At 37.9% G+C, this 14,760-nt stretch overlaps 1 protein-coding gene across 2 annotated transcripts in view; it reads left to right on the forward strand.

Moving 5' to 3' along the window:
• The window catches only part of LOC135472373 (transient receptor potential-gamma protein-like), a 158,761-nt gene that overhangs the window by 46,082 nt on the left and 97,919 nt on the right, over positions 1-14,760 (forward strand). For both annotated transcript variants that reach the window (XM_064751846.1, XM_064751847.1), the window contains one exon: positions 14,095-14,133. The gene's annotated coding sequence lies outside the window, so the exon portion shown is untranslated. The remainder of the gene's footprint in view (positions 1-14,094; positions 14,134-14,760) is intronic.

Raw genomic sequence — 14,760 nt, forward strand, 5'->3', positions numbered from 1 at the left:
TGCAATAAACACTAAAATAATTGATGACACTCCCAGCAATATTTAATGCATCTTGTTGCTGAAATAGATATCTAAAATTTAAAAAGTTCTATATCTGAACATCTGTCATGACAATTGCAATCCATAATCTACCAGATTTTAGTCACTGGGCATGGTGACCGAATTTGGGATGAGTCATCTTGATCAGTTGAATCTGATGAACAGACCCGACAGCACTGCAATAATTAAGTGTGATGTCCCTAACGTTTTTTTTCCAACTTCTGTCAAAATTAGCACTGCTAAACTTTGATGGTACACGCACAACAGTGTAATGAACTTTAATGGTACACACACAACAGTGTAATGAACTTTATTGGTAAACGTACAATAGTGTAATGAACTTTAATGGTACATGCACAACAGTGTAATGAACTTTAATGGTACACACACAACAGTGTAATGAACTTTAATGGTACACACACAACAGTGTAATGAACTTGAATGGTACACGCATAACACTGAAAGTGTTACAAGATTTCAGTGCCCAAAAAAAAAAAATCTAAGTCTTCTTTTAAACTTTAAAGGCTATGGGTGAAAAATGAAAACATGAAGGAAAGTTTGAAAATTCTCTTTTTAGGCGTTTACAATAACAGAAAAGTGCAGCAAATTGTGTAATGCAAATGTATATTTACTGTAGATACGATTTCCATTTTGACAACAAACTCAATTATACCACAAGAAGTGAAGAATTAATTTCAGCGGTAAATAGCCGTCAAATTCGTGATAGTTGAATTAATATGTAAGCAAATATACTATACTGACCTCAGTAACCTTTTCTTGAATCTGGTTCTTGACTTTAGACGTATTTTGAACGTTCTACTGCAGAGATTAAGCGATGTCTTCTTTAAAGTTCTGTGGTTGGTAAGCCTAACTGAGCGAGAACAGTAGAGCTTCATATCCTCCGTCTATCTTAACCTCAAGTTGTATACATGTAGCTGTGATGGTAATACATGTGGGCCAATGCAGTGTGTTCTGTTGTGCCAATGTCAGTAAGTGTCTCATATAATAGTGGGACAAATACCCCTAAAGATTTGATTTGGTGCTAGATTCTTATTGAGCCTCCATCCTCTGTAGCTATCAAGAAATGACAAGGATGAGATTTGCCACAGATCTGATCGAGGTATTTCACAGAGGAAGTTATATATTCTACTGCTGTGGTTGATAGAGCCTGCAGTGCTGTCATTACTACTTTCAAAGCACTGGGGCCAAATGGAGCTAATCACCAATTCTGCCAAGTCCAGTTTACATACAGGTTTCCTGGAACTCTGATAATCAAGTTATAGCTTCATTTTCTCTGCTGGATGTGTCAGCCTTAGCTGCTGTCTGTTATTTTAGTCCTTCCACCTTCACCCCTCTAAATATAGATAAATGGTGATGGGATCCAGCTGGTAGCCAGGGCTGTCCCTTTGCTCCCAGGGTCAGGATCCCTCCCCTGGGGTAGCCCGACCCCTGCCCTAGTAAGGCATCCTGACAAGCAAGTAACATTATCACCTCAGTCAACTGGGCACAGTAGTCTGTACCATAACAAGTTTATAGCTCTATTGTCAGACTGTGTGCTGGTCCCATAGAAATTTGTCTTGGATCTGATGGAATTAGTTGCTCTTATCCTGCTGTCCCCTTGCCCAGTTACAGTCCATATGTCCACATTGCACAATGGATGGATCCAACACATCCGATGTCCAGTCGTCCATTCTTGTGACGTTACTTTTCATTCCTTTCTCTGTGAAAGCAAATGACGTCACAGAAAAATTGAACATTTGCATCCAGTTGGCCCATTTGCAACATTGTTGCTTATGATTGGTCATTTAGGTGTTCTTGATTGGCAGTTTGGAAAGGTCTATTGCACACAGGGTATGGGCTGACCATACCTTGCCTTAGTGCATCTGTACTTTTGGCGCCAATGCTCAATCTCTTTAACCATAGGATATGTGTATTTCTAAGAAACCATCAAGTGCTAGCTAGAGAATTATGTAAATGGACTTATATATAGGAATAGCTGTATAGCTATTTATTATTGTATCTATTTCTCTGTGATTAATCTGGCATAAGATTTGGATGGCAAAAGGTTCTTAAGTTAATATGTTGTATTGAAACATCACACAGCTTTAAAAGAACAGTGCAAAATATATAGGTGGACTATTAAAAGTTTAGATATAAATAATTGTACTTTTATTATTTTGTAAAAGTAAGAAGAGTTGAAGTCTGTGTTAAACAGATGCTCTATGTATGTATAGTGTTTTGGTTAAAGTGTGACAACACACTTCTAAAGTGCTTGGCAGTTGGCCCTGTGGTCAAGCAACCTGGCAGCTTGCCTGCATTAAAGGTTCATAGACACTGAAGATGATAAATTTCAGACAAGATTGTTGGATTATATCAGATTAGCAGAAGAGCGAACTTGAAGAGATTCTAGTCAGTGGAGGCCTTATGGAGAACGCTCTGCAATAAACTGGCACAATTTATCTTATTGATACGTGTTCGCCATTTATCTCAAGGATCCTTCAGATTTCCAAGAGACAGCCTCCTAATGATATCCTGTATCGAGTATTTTCCCGAGACATTGATGTAAGACTTGAACTGACCAGAGGTGCAACACTCCCGCTTTGTTTCTCCAAGGATTGGTTGAAGATTCTGTCTCCCTCTCTCTCTCCTCCATTATCATGTAGTTCAGGGCAGTTGAGTTTCTTTAAACACTTCATCTACATGTAGCTGTTATAGTGTAGTCTGACATACTTGTCTTTTAATTGGTTGAAAACATTTAATGTCCGTCATTGTCCATAGTGGTGGCTGATTCCGACATCAGGAAATTGGCAGGTGTACCCTTGGTTGCAGTAGGCATAGTTAAGCAAGGCAATGTTCCCCAAAATAACGAAAGAGAAATTCCAAATTTTACCTGAAACTTAATATTGTATGAAGATCCAGGGAGTTAGTGTATTAATATGTGCAATATTTGCATTCAGTGGAGACAAATATGTTTAATGTTTCTAACAAGCATGTCTTATTGCAGCATGTACTTAAATGTTTTTCTCATAGAACACTTTATATGGTAAACGCTTATGTTTTGGATAAGTAAAGCCAACAAACACCAAATTTATACCTGTATAACACCAGAAATGTTTCATATAACTTATGTTAAATGAAAAATGGGTAAAAATCCAATCTAATTTAGTGTCAATACATTGATAGACATTACATTCACAAGTCTCTGTTTGTTGTGGTTCAGATACTCAACTGTCAGCAGTAGGTTGATAACATTAATTATAGGACCAAATTCTTTCACCTGTTTCTGGATTCACCTGCATATATTTAACAACATGAATATACCTGCAACTTCTATCCAGCTATAAACATTAATGAATGAATGATTATGACTGGCTTAAAGCCACTTTGGTAATCATACAGCCATATCACGGGAAACTAATGATTATGAACAGTCAATAGACTGAGTGTGTGTGTGTGTGTGTTGAGGATTGGTGTGAGGATTGGTGTGAGGATTGTGTTTACCTCTGCCAAGAAGATCATGTTTTTGTAGTGTTTACATGTATTTGTCTGTCTTCCTGTCTGTATGTCCACAAGTTTACGGGAAAAAGTTACGCCCAGATTGAGGTGGAATTTTGTGCACAGCTTTAATCTGTTAAATTCAGGAGATGATCTGGATCAGAATCTTGACCTTTGACAATAATACAAAGTATTACAACAAATAAGATCTGTTAGGATCTTTGTAGATTCAGCTGTGGCAGAGGTTTGCAGTCTCTAAGTGCCCTCTACAGGAAAAAATGACTTCAAGAGTCTTCTGTGACTTTATAGAATGTATTCATATTTGCTATGCCTGAAGGAGGATTAATACAAGAACTATGTACCACTGAGTTTCAGCTCAGTAAGTTTTGTTTTGATTTTATGCTCAAAATGTTCACCTCAGCGTTGTAAGCACACTGGCAAAATTGTCAAAAACATAAACACGTTCCTCCTGAGAGATTTATAGTATCTGACCCTTTCTTCAGGTGGTCAGTTGTCTAGGGATTGTTCTTGTACACATTGTCAACCCCATGCATTGACAGAAATGTGGGTGGTTTTAAGACTGAGTGTGTAACCAGTGCAACATAACACCTCCTACTAAGATGTGCCTAATCAGTTTTTAATTATTTGATCTCAAAATATGTCTGCACAAAGGCTGATTATTGAAGAGCCCTAAGCATATTAAAAAACGCTTAATTCTGACCTGGTAGGCATACATCTGCATAATAAAAGCATAAAAACTAAATCTTATAACCATTATATTTATAAAGTTCTTATAAACGGTTGTGTGGGATACATTTTTTCTGAAGGAGTGGGGGTGTGGGTGTGGGGATTACCCTGTGGTTTAATTTTATTTTCTTCCATTTTTTGCCTGCTTCCTGTTGTTTGTGTTACAAGCTTTTTTCTCATTGAAGCCCTGGTGATGCAGCTGTGATGCAAAAAGTAGCCATTAGCACACACTGTGGCTTGAATAAGGCTGTCTAAGCCATTAGCTGTTTGATCACCCTCAACGTCATTTTAATACAAGCAGCAGCTGTTTGTAGCTGCTTGCAGCGTGTTGGTGATGTTAGATCACAGGTATCACAACCGAAAAAAAGGGTGTGCATGAAGTTACTTTTCAATAGCTCACCAGTTTGGTATATGAAAAAGCAGTAAAGTTTTGATAAAATACAAGCAATAGGAAATGGACAGTGAAGAATCTTCAGTGCATGCCTAAGTGGGTTTTATGTGGTTTTACACCTTCAACTAATAATTTTCTACTATATATTTTATGCTTTGAATGCATGTGTTAAAACAAATCTATACATTTCACTGTAGACAACAGTTTGCACCTTGTTCTCCAGGAATGTTACCCAGTCTGGTTTTCCTGGTTTCACGGCTGCTTTACATCAGGTTTTGGTGTAAATGTGCTGTAAAATTGCCAGTGTATACTCTAAGTAAAATATTCATAACTGCAAGTACAGTTGTTAGTGTAATTTAACTTCGGATGGAGATAGAAATGCATATTTCAGGTTGAAGAATTGCTAGAGAGTTGCACACTGGTGGCCGAGTGACCCTACTCAGCGCTCAAATCTCACTGGGGTAATGTGCAATTTAGAGTTTTAAAATCATTAAGCCATCTTGGTACCTGAGGATAAGGAAATTATGAGTGTCCTGTGTTAATATATTTATACTAGGACTGCAGGATGAGGTGTCATGTATGGTGTCCTTGGTGTTATGTGGCATAGAGGCAGCATTAAAGTTGAAATATGTTGACATTGAGATCATCAGAACATAACCAACATAATATGGAAATTATATATTTGATGTCAAAACCCTATCAAACAAAGATATGAAGGTGTTCAGTATGTAAACTCAAAACTCTTTTCAAGCTCCAAATAAATGTAGAAATTTTGATTCGGTATTTCTTGGTCACATAAATCAACGTGGTATAAGACAGGCAAGCCGCCCTGGCATGCCCTAAAGTGACATGAAGGCACGAACGGAGATCACTTCACTTTTGTAATTTCATATTTTAGTTCAAGTGCAAGAACGTGTCTCCTACATGTTGTAGATGTCCCAGAAGTAAGTAAGCCTGTGTAAATTTAATTGAAAGTTCTCAGGCTGTTGTTTGTAAGTAAGAAAATAGATTTTGTGATATGTACATGTTTAAAAAAAAGAGTCTGTCACAGGAATGGTCGTGATTATTTGTTGTATATCCATCAGTAATTGGGATCAGTATCTTGAATACAAGCTAGAATCACCATCTTATGATAGATATATATATGTACAAAGGCCTTATACATAGGAAACTATTTGAAGCCTATTAAGGTAATATGTTCTTGTCTAGTTTGCCCAAGTATACTTTAAGCAGTCACTTGCATTATATATGCAGTTCTTGCAGAATCACCACATTTTGATACTTCCCCTGTATTCGTTCATTCCATAATAATATCTTAAGGAATTGTCAAAAATTTGTTAAATGGTGTATAAAGTTTTCTACCATTAAGCAGACCGAATGATCCAGGTGGTAACAAACAGTATTTCTGTTGGTTTATATTAAGTGTGGAAACTGTGGATGTTCCCTGCTATCCTCAGGTGTTTATATTCTGCCAGGCGAGTCTCCACGGAGCAACCATCTGTATGTCTGAGCATGTGTTGTTTTACACAAACATTATCTGTTTGTCGAAACATCTGCCAAGGAATTTTGTGTTACACATGGGACTGGCTTTCTCATACACAAGAAATCCAGGTTTGTTTGAAATGACTGAGTAATTGCCCTGCCACCTGGTTTGTAAACCAAGAAGAAAGAGGTGGGAACTCTGAATGTAACATCCACAAACAAGTAGGTTATGTATGAAGAGCAACAAAAAGACTGCCATTACTTGTAATGTGCCAGCGAATGTTGCCGAGACTGCAACTTGTACATGTACCATTATGTGATTATGTGCTATAAGGCATTCTTTACAGATGGAATATTTTATAGCCTCTTCATTGCTCTACTGGTTTTATAAGTAAATATCTTTCAATGAATATGAGATTATGAGGTTTGTATCCAGGTCTTGCAAGCTTTAAGATGGCCATTTCAATGCATCAATCTTTGATTTGGTACTAAGTGCTACTACATGCAGTTCTAACAATAAGATTGTGTCAGAGCATTAATTGTCATATGTACTAATTAGCAATAGGAGTCTTATGGAAGACTACCACATTAAACACAAAGCAACATTCATATGGAAGACAGAAACTGATCCAGTTTTAGTCTTATTTCTCATGCCCCAATATAAGCCATACATTTTTACTTTGACCCTGTTAATCATGAAGATAAAGATGTTAAGTGCATTTCAATCAGGAGACAGCTGAAGCCGTTTAGATACACCTCTCTGCATGCTCACAAGCTGTCATAATATAAACACAAATGTATCATATATCACCTGATGAAAAGTTTCCTATCAAGTGAATATTCAGTGGTTTCAGATAAACACATGCAGAGTACATTAGAACTCTTAGGTTGACTGTACAGCAGTTTTAGGCTGTGCTCATACAATCTTGCGCTCTTTCTAGTTTGACATCTGTTTGGTGGGATGCCCTATGTTTGGTGACTTGAACATGGTATTCTAGTGAAGCAGCATCAAAAATATTGGTGCAGTACCTGTGTGGCTTTGTCATTATTGCATAATTTGCATATACCGGATGAAAGATTCAGTCTTAACACTTAATGTCTTAACAGTATGGGGTAAATGGGAAGTCAAGCAGATGAATGATCTTGAAGGAAATCAAAGGACACACCTACATACTGTCAATGCCTTTTTATTACTATCGTGGTATTTACATTTGCGGATTTCGCGGTAATTTGTACTGGGCGTGTGAACGTGATACGACATACATACGATGAGAGATGCTGTTTTTTTATCTACTGTACTTGCCTTCCAGCCAGATCACCTTATGACGCGCTCGATACATCGCTCAGGGGTTTCCGCACTTCAGACTTCCTTTTCATAACGATGATTTCTGAGAAATTTACTCAAATCTGTCACAGTTCAGTCAAAGTTTCACTCACACTGTTGTCGATGCATGAGAATACAGTAGGATTTATTTATGTCACATTTAATTCTTCGTTGTCTCCCGGAGTGAATGACATGAATATTTGCTCACACAGAAGTTATGGGCTTCGTCTTATAAAGATTAACAGTCTTCAAAGGACTAAAAGCTTAGGAGGATTAACGTCCTTTGTCTAATCAAGTTACTGTCTTGTATAGTATTTTTGTCACATCTTACAGGTACAAACAAATTTAAATAACATTGTTACGTGAATGCTTGAATTGTTTTATTGCTTGACATGTCTGTATTCAAGTTTGATTTTCATTTATCAGTTGTCCAAATATTCTGTTAAGATACACGAAAGTTGAGTTCGGCGAATGTGTCTTCTTACCAAATCCGCAAAGTTTATGCCCGTGAATAAAAAGGCATTTACAGTATGTACCTAGTCCTACCTACCTGCCTATCTACTTACCAGCACAGTACCTAACAACCTACACTGCATCTACTTACCTTCATGGCTAGGTGTTTATATTCTATAGAGACCAGCCTGTTACTAATTGGACATCATGTCAAAATAATATGGAAGGTGACATTAAGCATCAGACAAGCAGACCACAACGCTCAGTTAAATTTGCTCCATGCTTGTATGGTTGTGTTTATTAATGTTCATGTATTCAAGGCTGCCTATATTCTATATATTTTCTAAGGGTAACAAAGGAGAGTGTTGGCTGTAGACAGCAAATGGAAAGAATAGATTTATATTTGTTCTAGTAAAATTTAAAGTCAAGTAGTAAAATGAACGCAATTTTTCACATTTATTGGCTTCATGTGATATCATCATGTCAATAATTTACCTTGCAAATCCTTTGTGCAAACACTCATCTTATGATTTTTTATTTATGCCTATTAAAATGATGTAAAAGGAGATTCCTTGGTATTTGTATTAAAGGAGAAGAAAATTTAAATATCAAACAAATACCATTGAAATGAGTATGCATTTCCTTGCAGGTGCCTGCCATAAAAAATTCTAATATGTACCTCAAGCTGATAAATTATAAATAAAGTCAGCGCCAAATCTGCTGTGGGCAACTCCATTTTGCCTAAGAACTAGTCCTGAAGTCTTCTGTGTTAGGAGGAGATTTGCCGTTGAAAACCACCAAAGTGCAGTTCGTACATTTCAGGTAGAACTCTTCTTCCCAGAAGGTAGCGAACAGTACAGTTTGTTTTCCGTTTGACGATCGGGGAACCAGAATGTTGGACGTAGGTTCCGAGTTTTCACGAACGAGCCGGCAGTTTTAACGACTCTCATTGGTTGAGAGGCAACAAACCACCAGCAAAAATTACAGGGTGTTCAAGATGTATGACGCAATGAACTCAGCGATTTATGCCAGCTTTGCCATTTTCAGACTTCACTTGTATGCCCAGGAAAAATCACAAAATTATGCAGCAGGCACCACCAGGTAGAAAAAAATGTGCTCTTTCCAGTCTATAGTGTCATGTTTTTAAGTTTTCTTCTCCTTTAACAGTCCATTATAGGAAGTCATGTAGCCGTCAGTATAAAATTAGATTTTTCGGAAGTCTGGCAAGTGCAAGCAAACCGACTTAACTTTCCCAGCCTGCCTTGGTATAAAGTTGGGCACCAGAGCAAATGAAGATCTTACATGCCTAGCTGTAAGGCTTCACTTAATCTGAAAATCTGAAAACATTGTGTGTTTTCGAGAAGTGATGAAGAATTACACGGTAGTGAGTAAGGAAAAACAGGAAAAGTTTGCATATAGCTGCACTGTTTAAGGACTGGGTATAGAGATCTGGGGAAGTGGGCACTGCCTCTGGGCTGATTGATCCCCTGGCTTCTTAGTGTTCTGTATGTCGTAGCTGAACCTAAGTGGATTTGGACGAGCATCTTCTATTTGCTCCACCGTCAAGATATAGGTGAGACTGACAGGCTGGGAGTAAGCCAGGCTAGACAGTACCTGGGCTCTGCAGCCATCTTGGCTCTCAGTGGAGTTGTGGTGCTAAGCCTCCAATGAGTCCCTCTCAGGTCCTGCTGAAGTTCTGACTTAGCAAAGGCTGCATTTCTGTGTCCATACCAGGTAGACGAATGACCGAAATCCTACCCACTTAAGGGCTATAGGATGACCATAATGACCAGACAACAGAGCTACCAATCCTGATTTTACCACATGCTCTTCAGCAATGCCAACGGTTCATGTCTGATCGGAAGATTTATTGCTGGCTTGGCTCCATTGATGCCAGCATTTCACCTGTAGATGGTGGTATCTGTATAAGCCAATAGCTTTTGAAGGATTGACCGAGCAGCAGCCTAACTGTGGGGGTGGAACTGTGATACTTGGCCGGCTGGACTTATCCTGGATAGACCTGGTGGCAGAGAATACACATGGCTCGCTGGACAATTACCAGGGACTGTTCTTTGTGCTCATTCCTGATGTGACAAGTATATTGAGATTTAGTCCACCACACAGGAGTGGGTCTGCCTCTTTAAAAACTAATAACAGCAGAGGTAATGAACTCGTATGTATACCTTGTGGCGACAGCAATAATTCACATGGGATCAGTTTGACACCTACGTGATGAGACTACGCTTGTATCTTGAACATTGTTTCTGTGTGAGTTTTGGCTTTGCTTGTAATGAAACACCTTATTACCTCGCAATACATTCACATCATATCCTGGAGTTACAAAGTACAGATACACAATGATGCACATGATGTGTGAGATTTGAATGCGGTTTTGGTCTGATTTTAATTTTTGTCCATTGCGGAGATGGCAAGCCTGTGCAGTAAACTCTGAGCCTTAAGGGGGATTAGGTTCAGATTACTGATTATTGTTCTTCTGTGATTGTTAGTTTTGCTTGGACTCAAGAATATCTTCAGTTGGAAGTTGTGGTATTTTCATACATACTTGACCACGGAGGTAAGTCAGTCTTTCATTTTACATTATGATTTTATAAGTTATGGCAAAATTTCCTGAATTTCTGGGTTTTCTTGAAAATGATCTCAAAATTAGGGTCTTATGGTGTAGTCATCACAAAAATCATCATTGAAAATTATAGTTGAAAATAATCAGCCAGGCCTTTCTCTTTGGGCAGTTCTGCGATTATCATGCCAGTTATTAAAGACCTGAGATCACCCCCCGCCTCCCACCTCGCCTCCACAAGACCTTTGATTTTGTCGATGGTGTCGTAGTAGCTCGATCACCTAGACTGTGTACTGTCTCAGGAGTACTGAAAGTGTGGGGCACGATCACCTAGACTGTGTACTGTCTCAGGAGTACTGAAAGTGTGGGGCACGCCTCAAGTTTAAAGTCCTGAATTTTTATTTCTCCTTCTGACTGATTGCACATTTATCTTGGCTAAAACAGTAAAGTAAGGTAATTTGGAGCATAGTGCTCACTTGTCTGATGTGAATGGTCTTTGATTATGTTTGGATCTGGATAATACTATTTTATGTAGTCTCCAGTTCCATTTTCAATGTTGTTGATGTCTACGAGGAGAACAAGCTTCAGCTATAAGCCACCATGTTGTAGAAGTAAATTTATCTCAAGATAACAAGAAGTACAAATGTCCAAATTCTGTGTAAACATGTAAATCTATCAAAAAAAACATGATGAATTACTACAGAATTCCACCCATTTCCCAACCACCCAACTTCTTGTGATTGGCCCATTCTTGGTCACATGATTTTGCACATTTTTTGTATTCTTTCTATGCCAGTTCGTAAAATGTCACATGTGTTCCAACAGGTTTTACAGAACATTGAAATAATGTCTTCTTTAATGACAATAATAGGGTTTATGTCTCAATGAGAAATTGTGAAAGATTTTCTTATTTGAGTGGTATTTTACGGTCTATTTACCTACTACATTGCCAAAACGATGAGCATGTACAAAGGAAAGAATGATGTTATTGTCAAGTACTGACGCACAAGCTTTATGTAGTATGGTGTATTATGCTCTTTGATTGAAACAGAATGAGAGTTAGGTCTCTTGCTAACTCAGACATATGCAAAGGTGCAAATGTAAGGCGAACTGACCATATATAAAAAAGCAAGTCCACAAAACCACATTCAAATTTGCCCTCACTGTTATTAAAAGAATTATAGTATGACAGCATAACAATGGATTTAAATAATCTGATAACTTGTACACATACTGTATTTAATTGTACATGCACATGTATGTTACTGGCTGAATTGACAATAATAATGCATATATGTCCGTTTAAACGATGTTTGCTTTAACCCTGCTAAGCGGACTTTGTCCATTTACTCAAGCCTGCCTTCTGAAATGTTTGTTCCCTACTTTGTTTTCTCCTATATGGATTTTATTCTACCTTTAGCAGATCGATTTAATATCTGCCGTCACAGGGTCTTAAATTATGAAATTAGACGGGTAGAGCTGTGTTTGTTTCTAGTTCGTGCATGTAGTTTGTTTGTTCATTGCAACTCCCATGTGTGCTATTCACTGTCATATCTTCAATGAGGCCTGTCAGCCAATGTCAGACATCTTTAGTCTCAGCTGTTTGCATAGACGCTGACATGACAGGACCTTCATCATCTGCCCAGTGCATACAGTGATGAGAGCTAGATGACCTTCAATGGAGCATGGTATGATTTAACCTGCAGTACGCTTGCACCCCCCCCCCCCCACATAACACTAAATATTTCAGGCCATGCTAAAGACATGTTCTGTTACATGTATATGTCAATCCTGTCAGCCTTTTCCAGATATTTTATTTGTTTGTCTGATTGATGTTTAGTGCCATATTACAAGTATATGATGGCAGACAGTTTGCCTGGGTGCCTGGGGTAATTAAACCACCAACCTTTGGCAAGTTCTTGACAAACTTGTGCATGGATAATGTACAAATATGCACATCATATTGTTGAAAGATACATTTAGTGAGCTTCAGTCTGTCCCACATGCATCAATTGCTGCTTATATGGAATCTACAATTCTCAGCCCAAAGCTGGATTTGAACAAACACCTGTGTGCTAGAGATTGAAAGGCAGTCACCTTTGACCACTGTACCACAGGCTCAATCTTTCCTATTCCAAATGACCACAAAGTGTGTATTCAGTCATATGTATAATGCTTTCATATTTAGCCTTGTTGAATCTAAGTTCTCAGTAAAATTGTAAAAGATTTCCAGTTTTCATGCTTTTAATTTTGAAATATTAGTTTTTAACAGAATTTTTTTTTTAAAGCATTTGATATGGGCATGGTTGATTTCCTAAATCTGTATGGATCTGGACACAGGTTGTTAGTGTAATATAGAGGCTTATCTCAGCAGGCAGATGTGTTTTATTCTATTGATTCACATCCAGGTTACGTGATCACCCATAAAGCTGTGGCCATCATGCATGCACAACTTGCGTAATGCCCACAGATGTGAAATATAAAGAGGCGTTTTTCTGCCATCAAGAAGTTCTCTTGTCTTCAAAATCTGTCTTGTACATTGATGCTTTCGCCCTTTAATCTGTTTACTGTATAGTGGCTCAGAGTTCTCAGTTACAAGGTCTACAGATTGCCAGAAGGCCAAAATATGAAACCCTGTTTCTTCATGAACAGTTATACACATGTATGTGGCAGTGTCTTGAACTGTTTGCTAAAAGTCAATCTAGAGTCTTAAGTAAAATGTATCATTTAAATACTTGTATGAGGTTCTTCTAAACAACTTTAAAAGATGTAGAGGATATTGCACATTGTAGGTTGAATACCATAAATATTGTTCTAGAGAGCTGTGGATATGACAACTCACTGTCCAGGGTTAAAGATCAAGTTCGGTCTGTTTTGTCAATCATGGACAAAATTATGACCTATTTTGTCAGTAAACAGTTTCTGAGCCTTATTTTCAAGAGGGCTGGTCCATTATATTGAATTTAAACTTAGTAGTTGGCTTAACCATGGCGAGTTACAGGTCAGTTTGAGTTTTAGACCCATTTTGTCCATTGTGAACAAAATTTTGGACTTTCTTGTTCTGTTATGGACTTGGAGGAATATGTCCCATAAGAGTAATACTTCAAGAATGAAAAGATCATTTCTTTTTCCAAACATTGGAAATGTTTGAATTTTAGATTTCTTCAAATTTATATGTATTGTTTCTGAAAAGTTATTATTGAGTGTTCAAATGAGAATTGAAACTCATCAATTCCAATCTGCTTCCATGACCAAGGTACTTAGCTTGCCAGTGCGGCGCAGTTGCCCAGGAGCCTCTCACTAATGCGGTCACTGTGAGTTCAAGTCCAACTTACACTGGCTTCCTCTGCGACCAATTGTGGAAAGGTCTGTCAGCAACCTGCGGATGGTCGTGGGTTTCCCCCAGGTTGTGCCAGGTTTCCTCCCACTATAATGCTAGCCGCTGTCGTATAAGTGAAATACTCTTTAAGTGCAGCGTAAGACTAAACTTAGATAAATAAATCATAAATTCAAGTGTTAGTTTATGTGAAAAGAAATACATTTCATCAAGTGTAAGCTTAGCCTGGATGTTTTTTGTTCTTTCAGGTTACATAGTAATTCCCCGAAGGCTTGTAGAATTGCATGGTGAGTCCATCTTTATTATTGATTTTGTTCTTCTGGAGGTTAACCATAGTTTAACATGCAGTTATGTGTACACGTGCAGCTCATTTTATCTAAAGTGATCATGACAATGAAAAGTTTGTAAAAAAAATGACAGTAGTATGCAAAATTTCTCATTAAAACAGCGTTTATTGTTGGGCTCAGTTACACCAGGTAACCACACAGAGATGACATATATTTATGTATAGTAGGTGTACATACATGCATACAAATTTTCACCTTTTAATTGCCATCGGGCACATTTTTCCTGTGTATTTTGTTTGAACAGGTATGGTTGATATGGAATCGGAGATGAGCCGTTAAAAGCTGTAAGAAGCAATAAATGAAAAGACCTCTGTCATGGCTGTCAATGTTCTCTCTTGTGTGTATAATTTGTTGACATGTATTTTCTATTTAGGTTCTGTCTGTTAAGCTAGCGGTTGACAGTTGTAAAATTTTTTTACCGTTACATAGCAGGGATCTTCAGTGGATTACCAACTCATGTCTCTGACTGGAAATCACAAGATTTTATTCAGTAAGGTAGCATTTTCAAAACGTGATAACACCGGATGGATGCTGTGGGTCTTGTTTGGCTCTGCACTGCTTTTTACT

The sequence above is a fragment of the Liolophura sinensis genome, chromosome 8, assembly GCF_032854445.1.
Source record: "Liolophura sinensis isolate JHLJ2023 chromosome 8, CUHK_Ljap_v2, whole genome shotgun sequence".
Classification (NCBI taxonomy): Eukaryota; Metazoa; Mollusca; class Polyplacophora; order Chitonida; family Chitonidae; genus Liolophura; species Liolophura sinensis.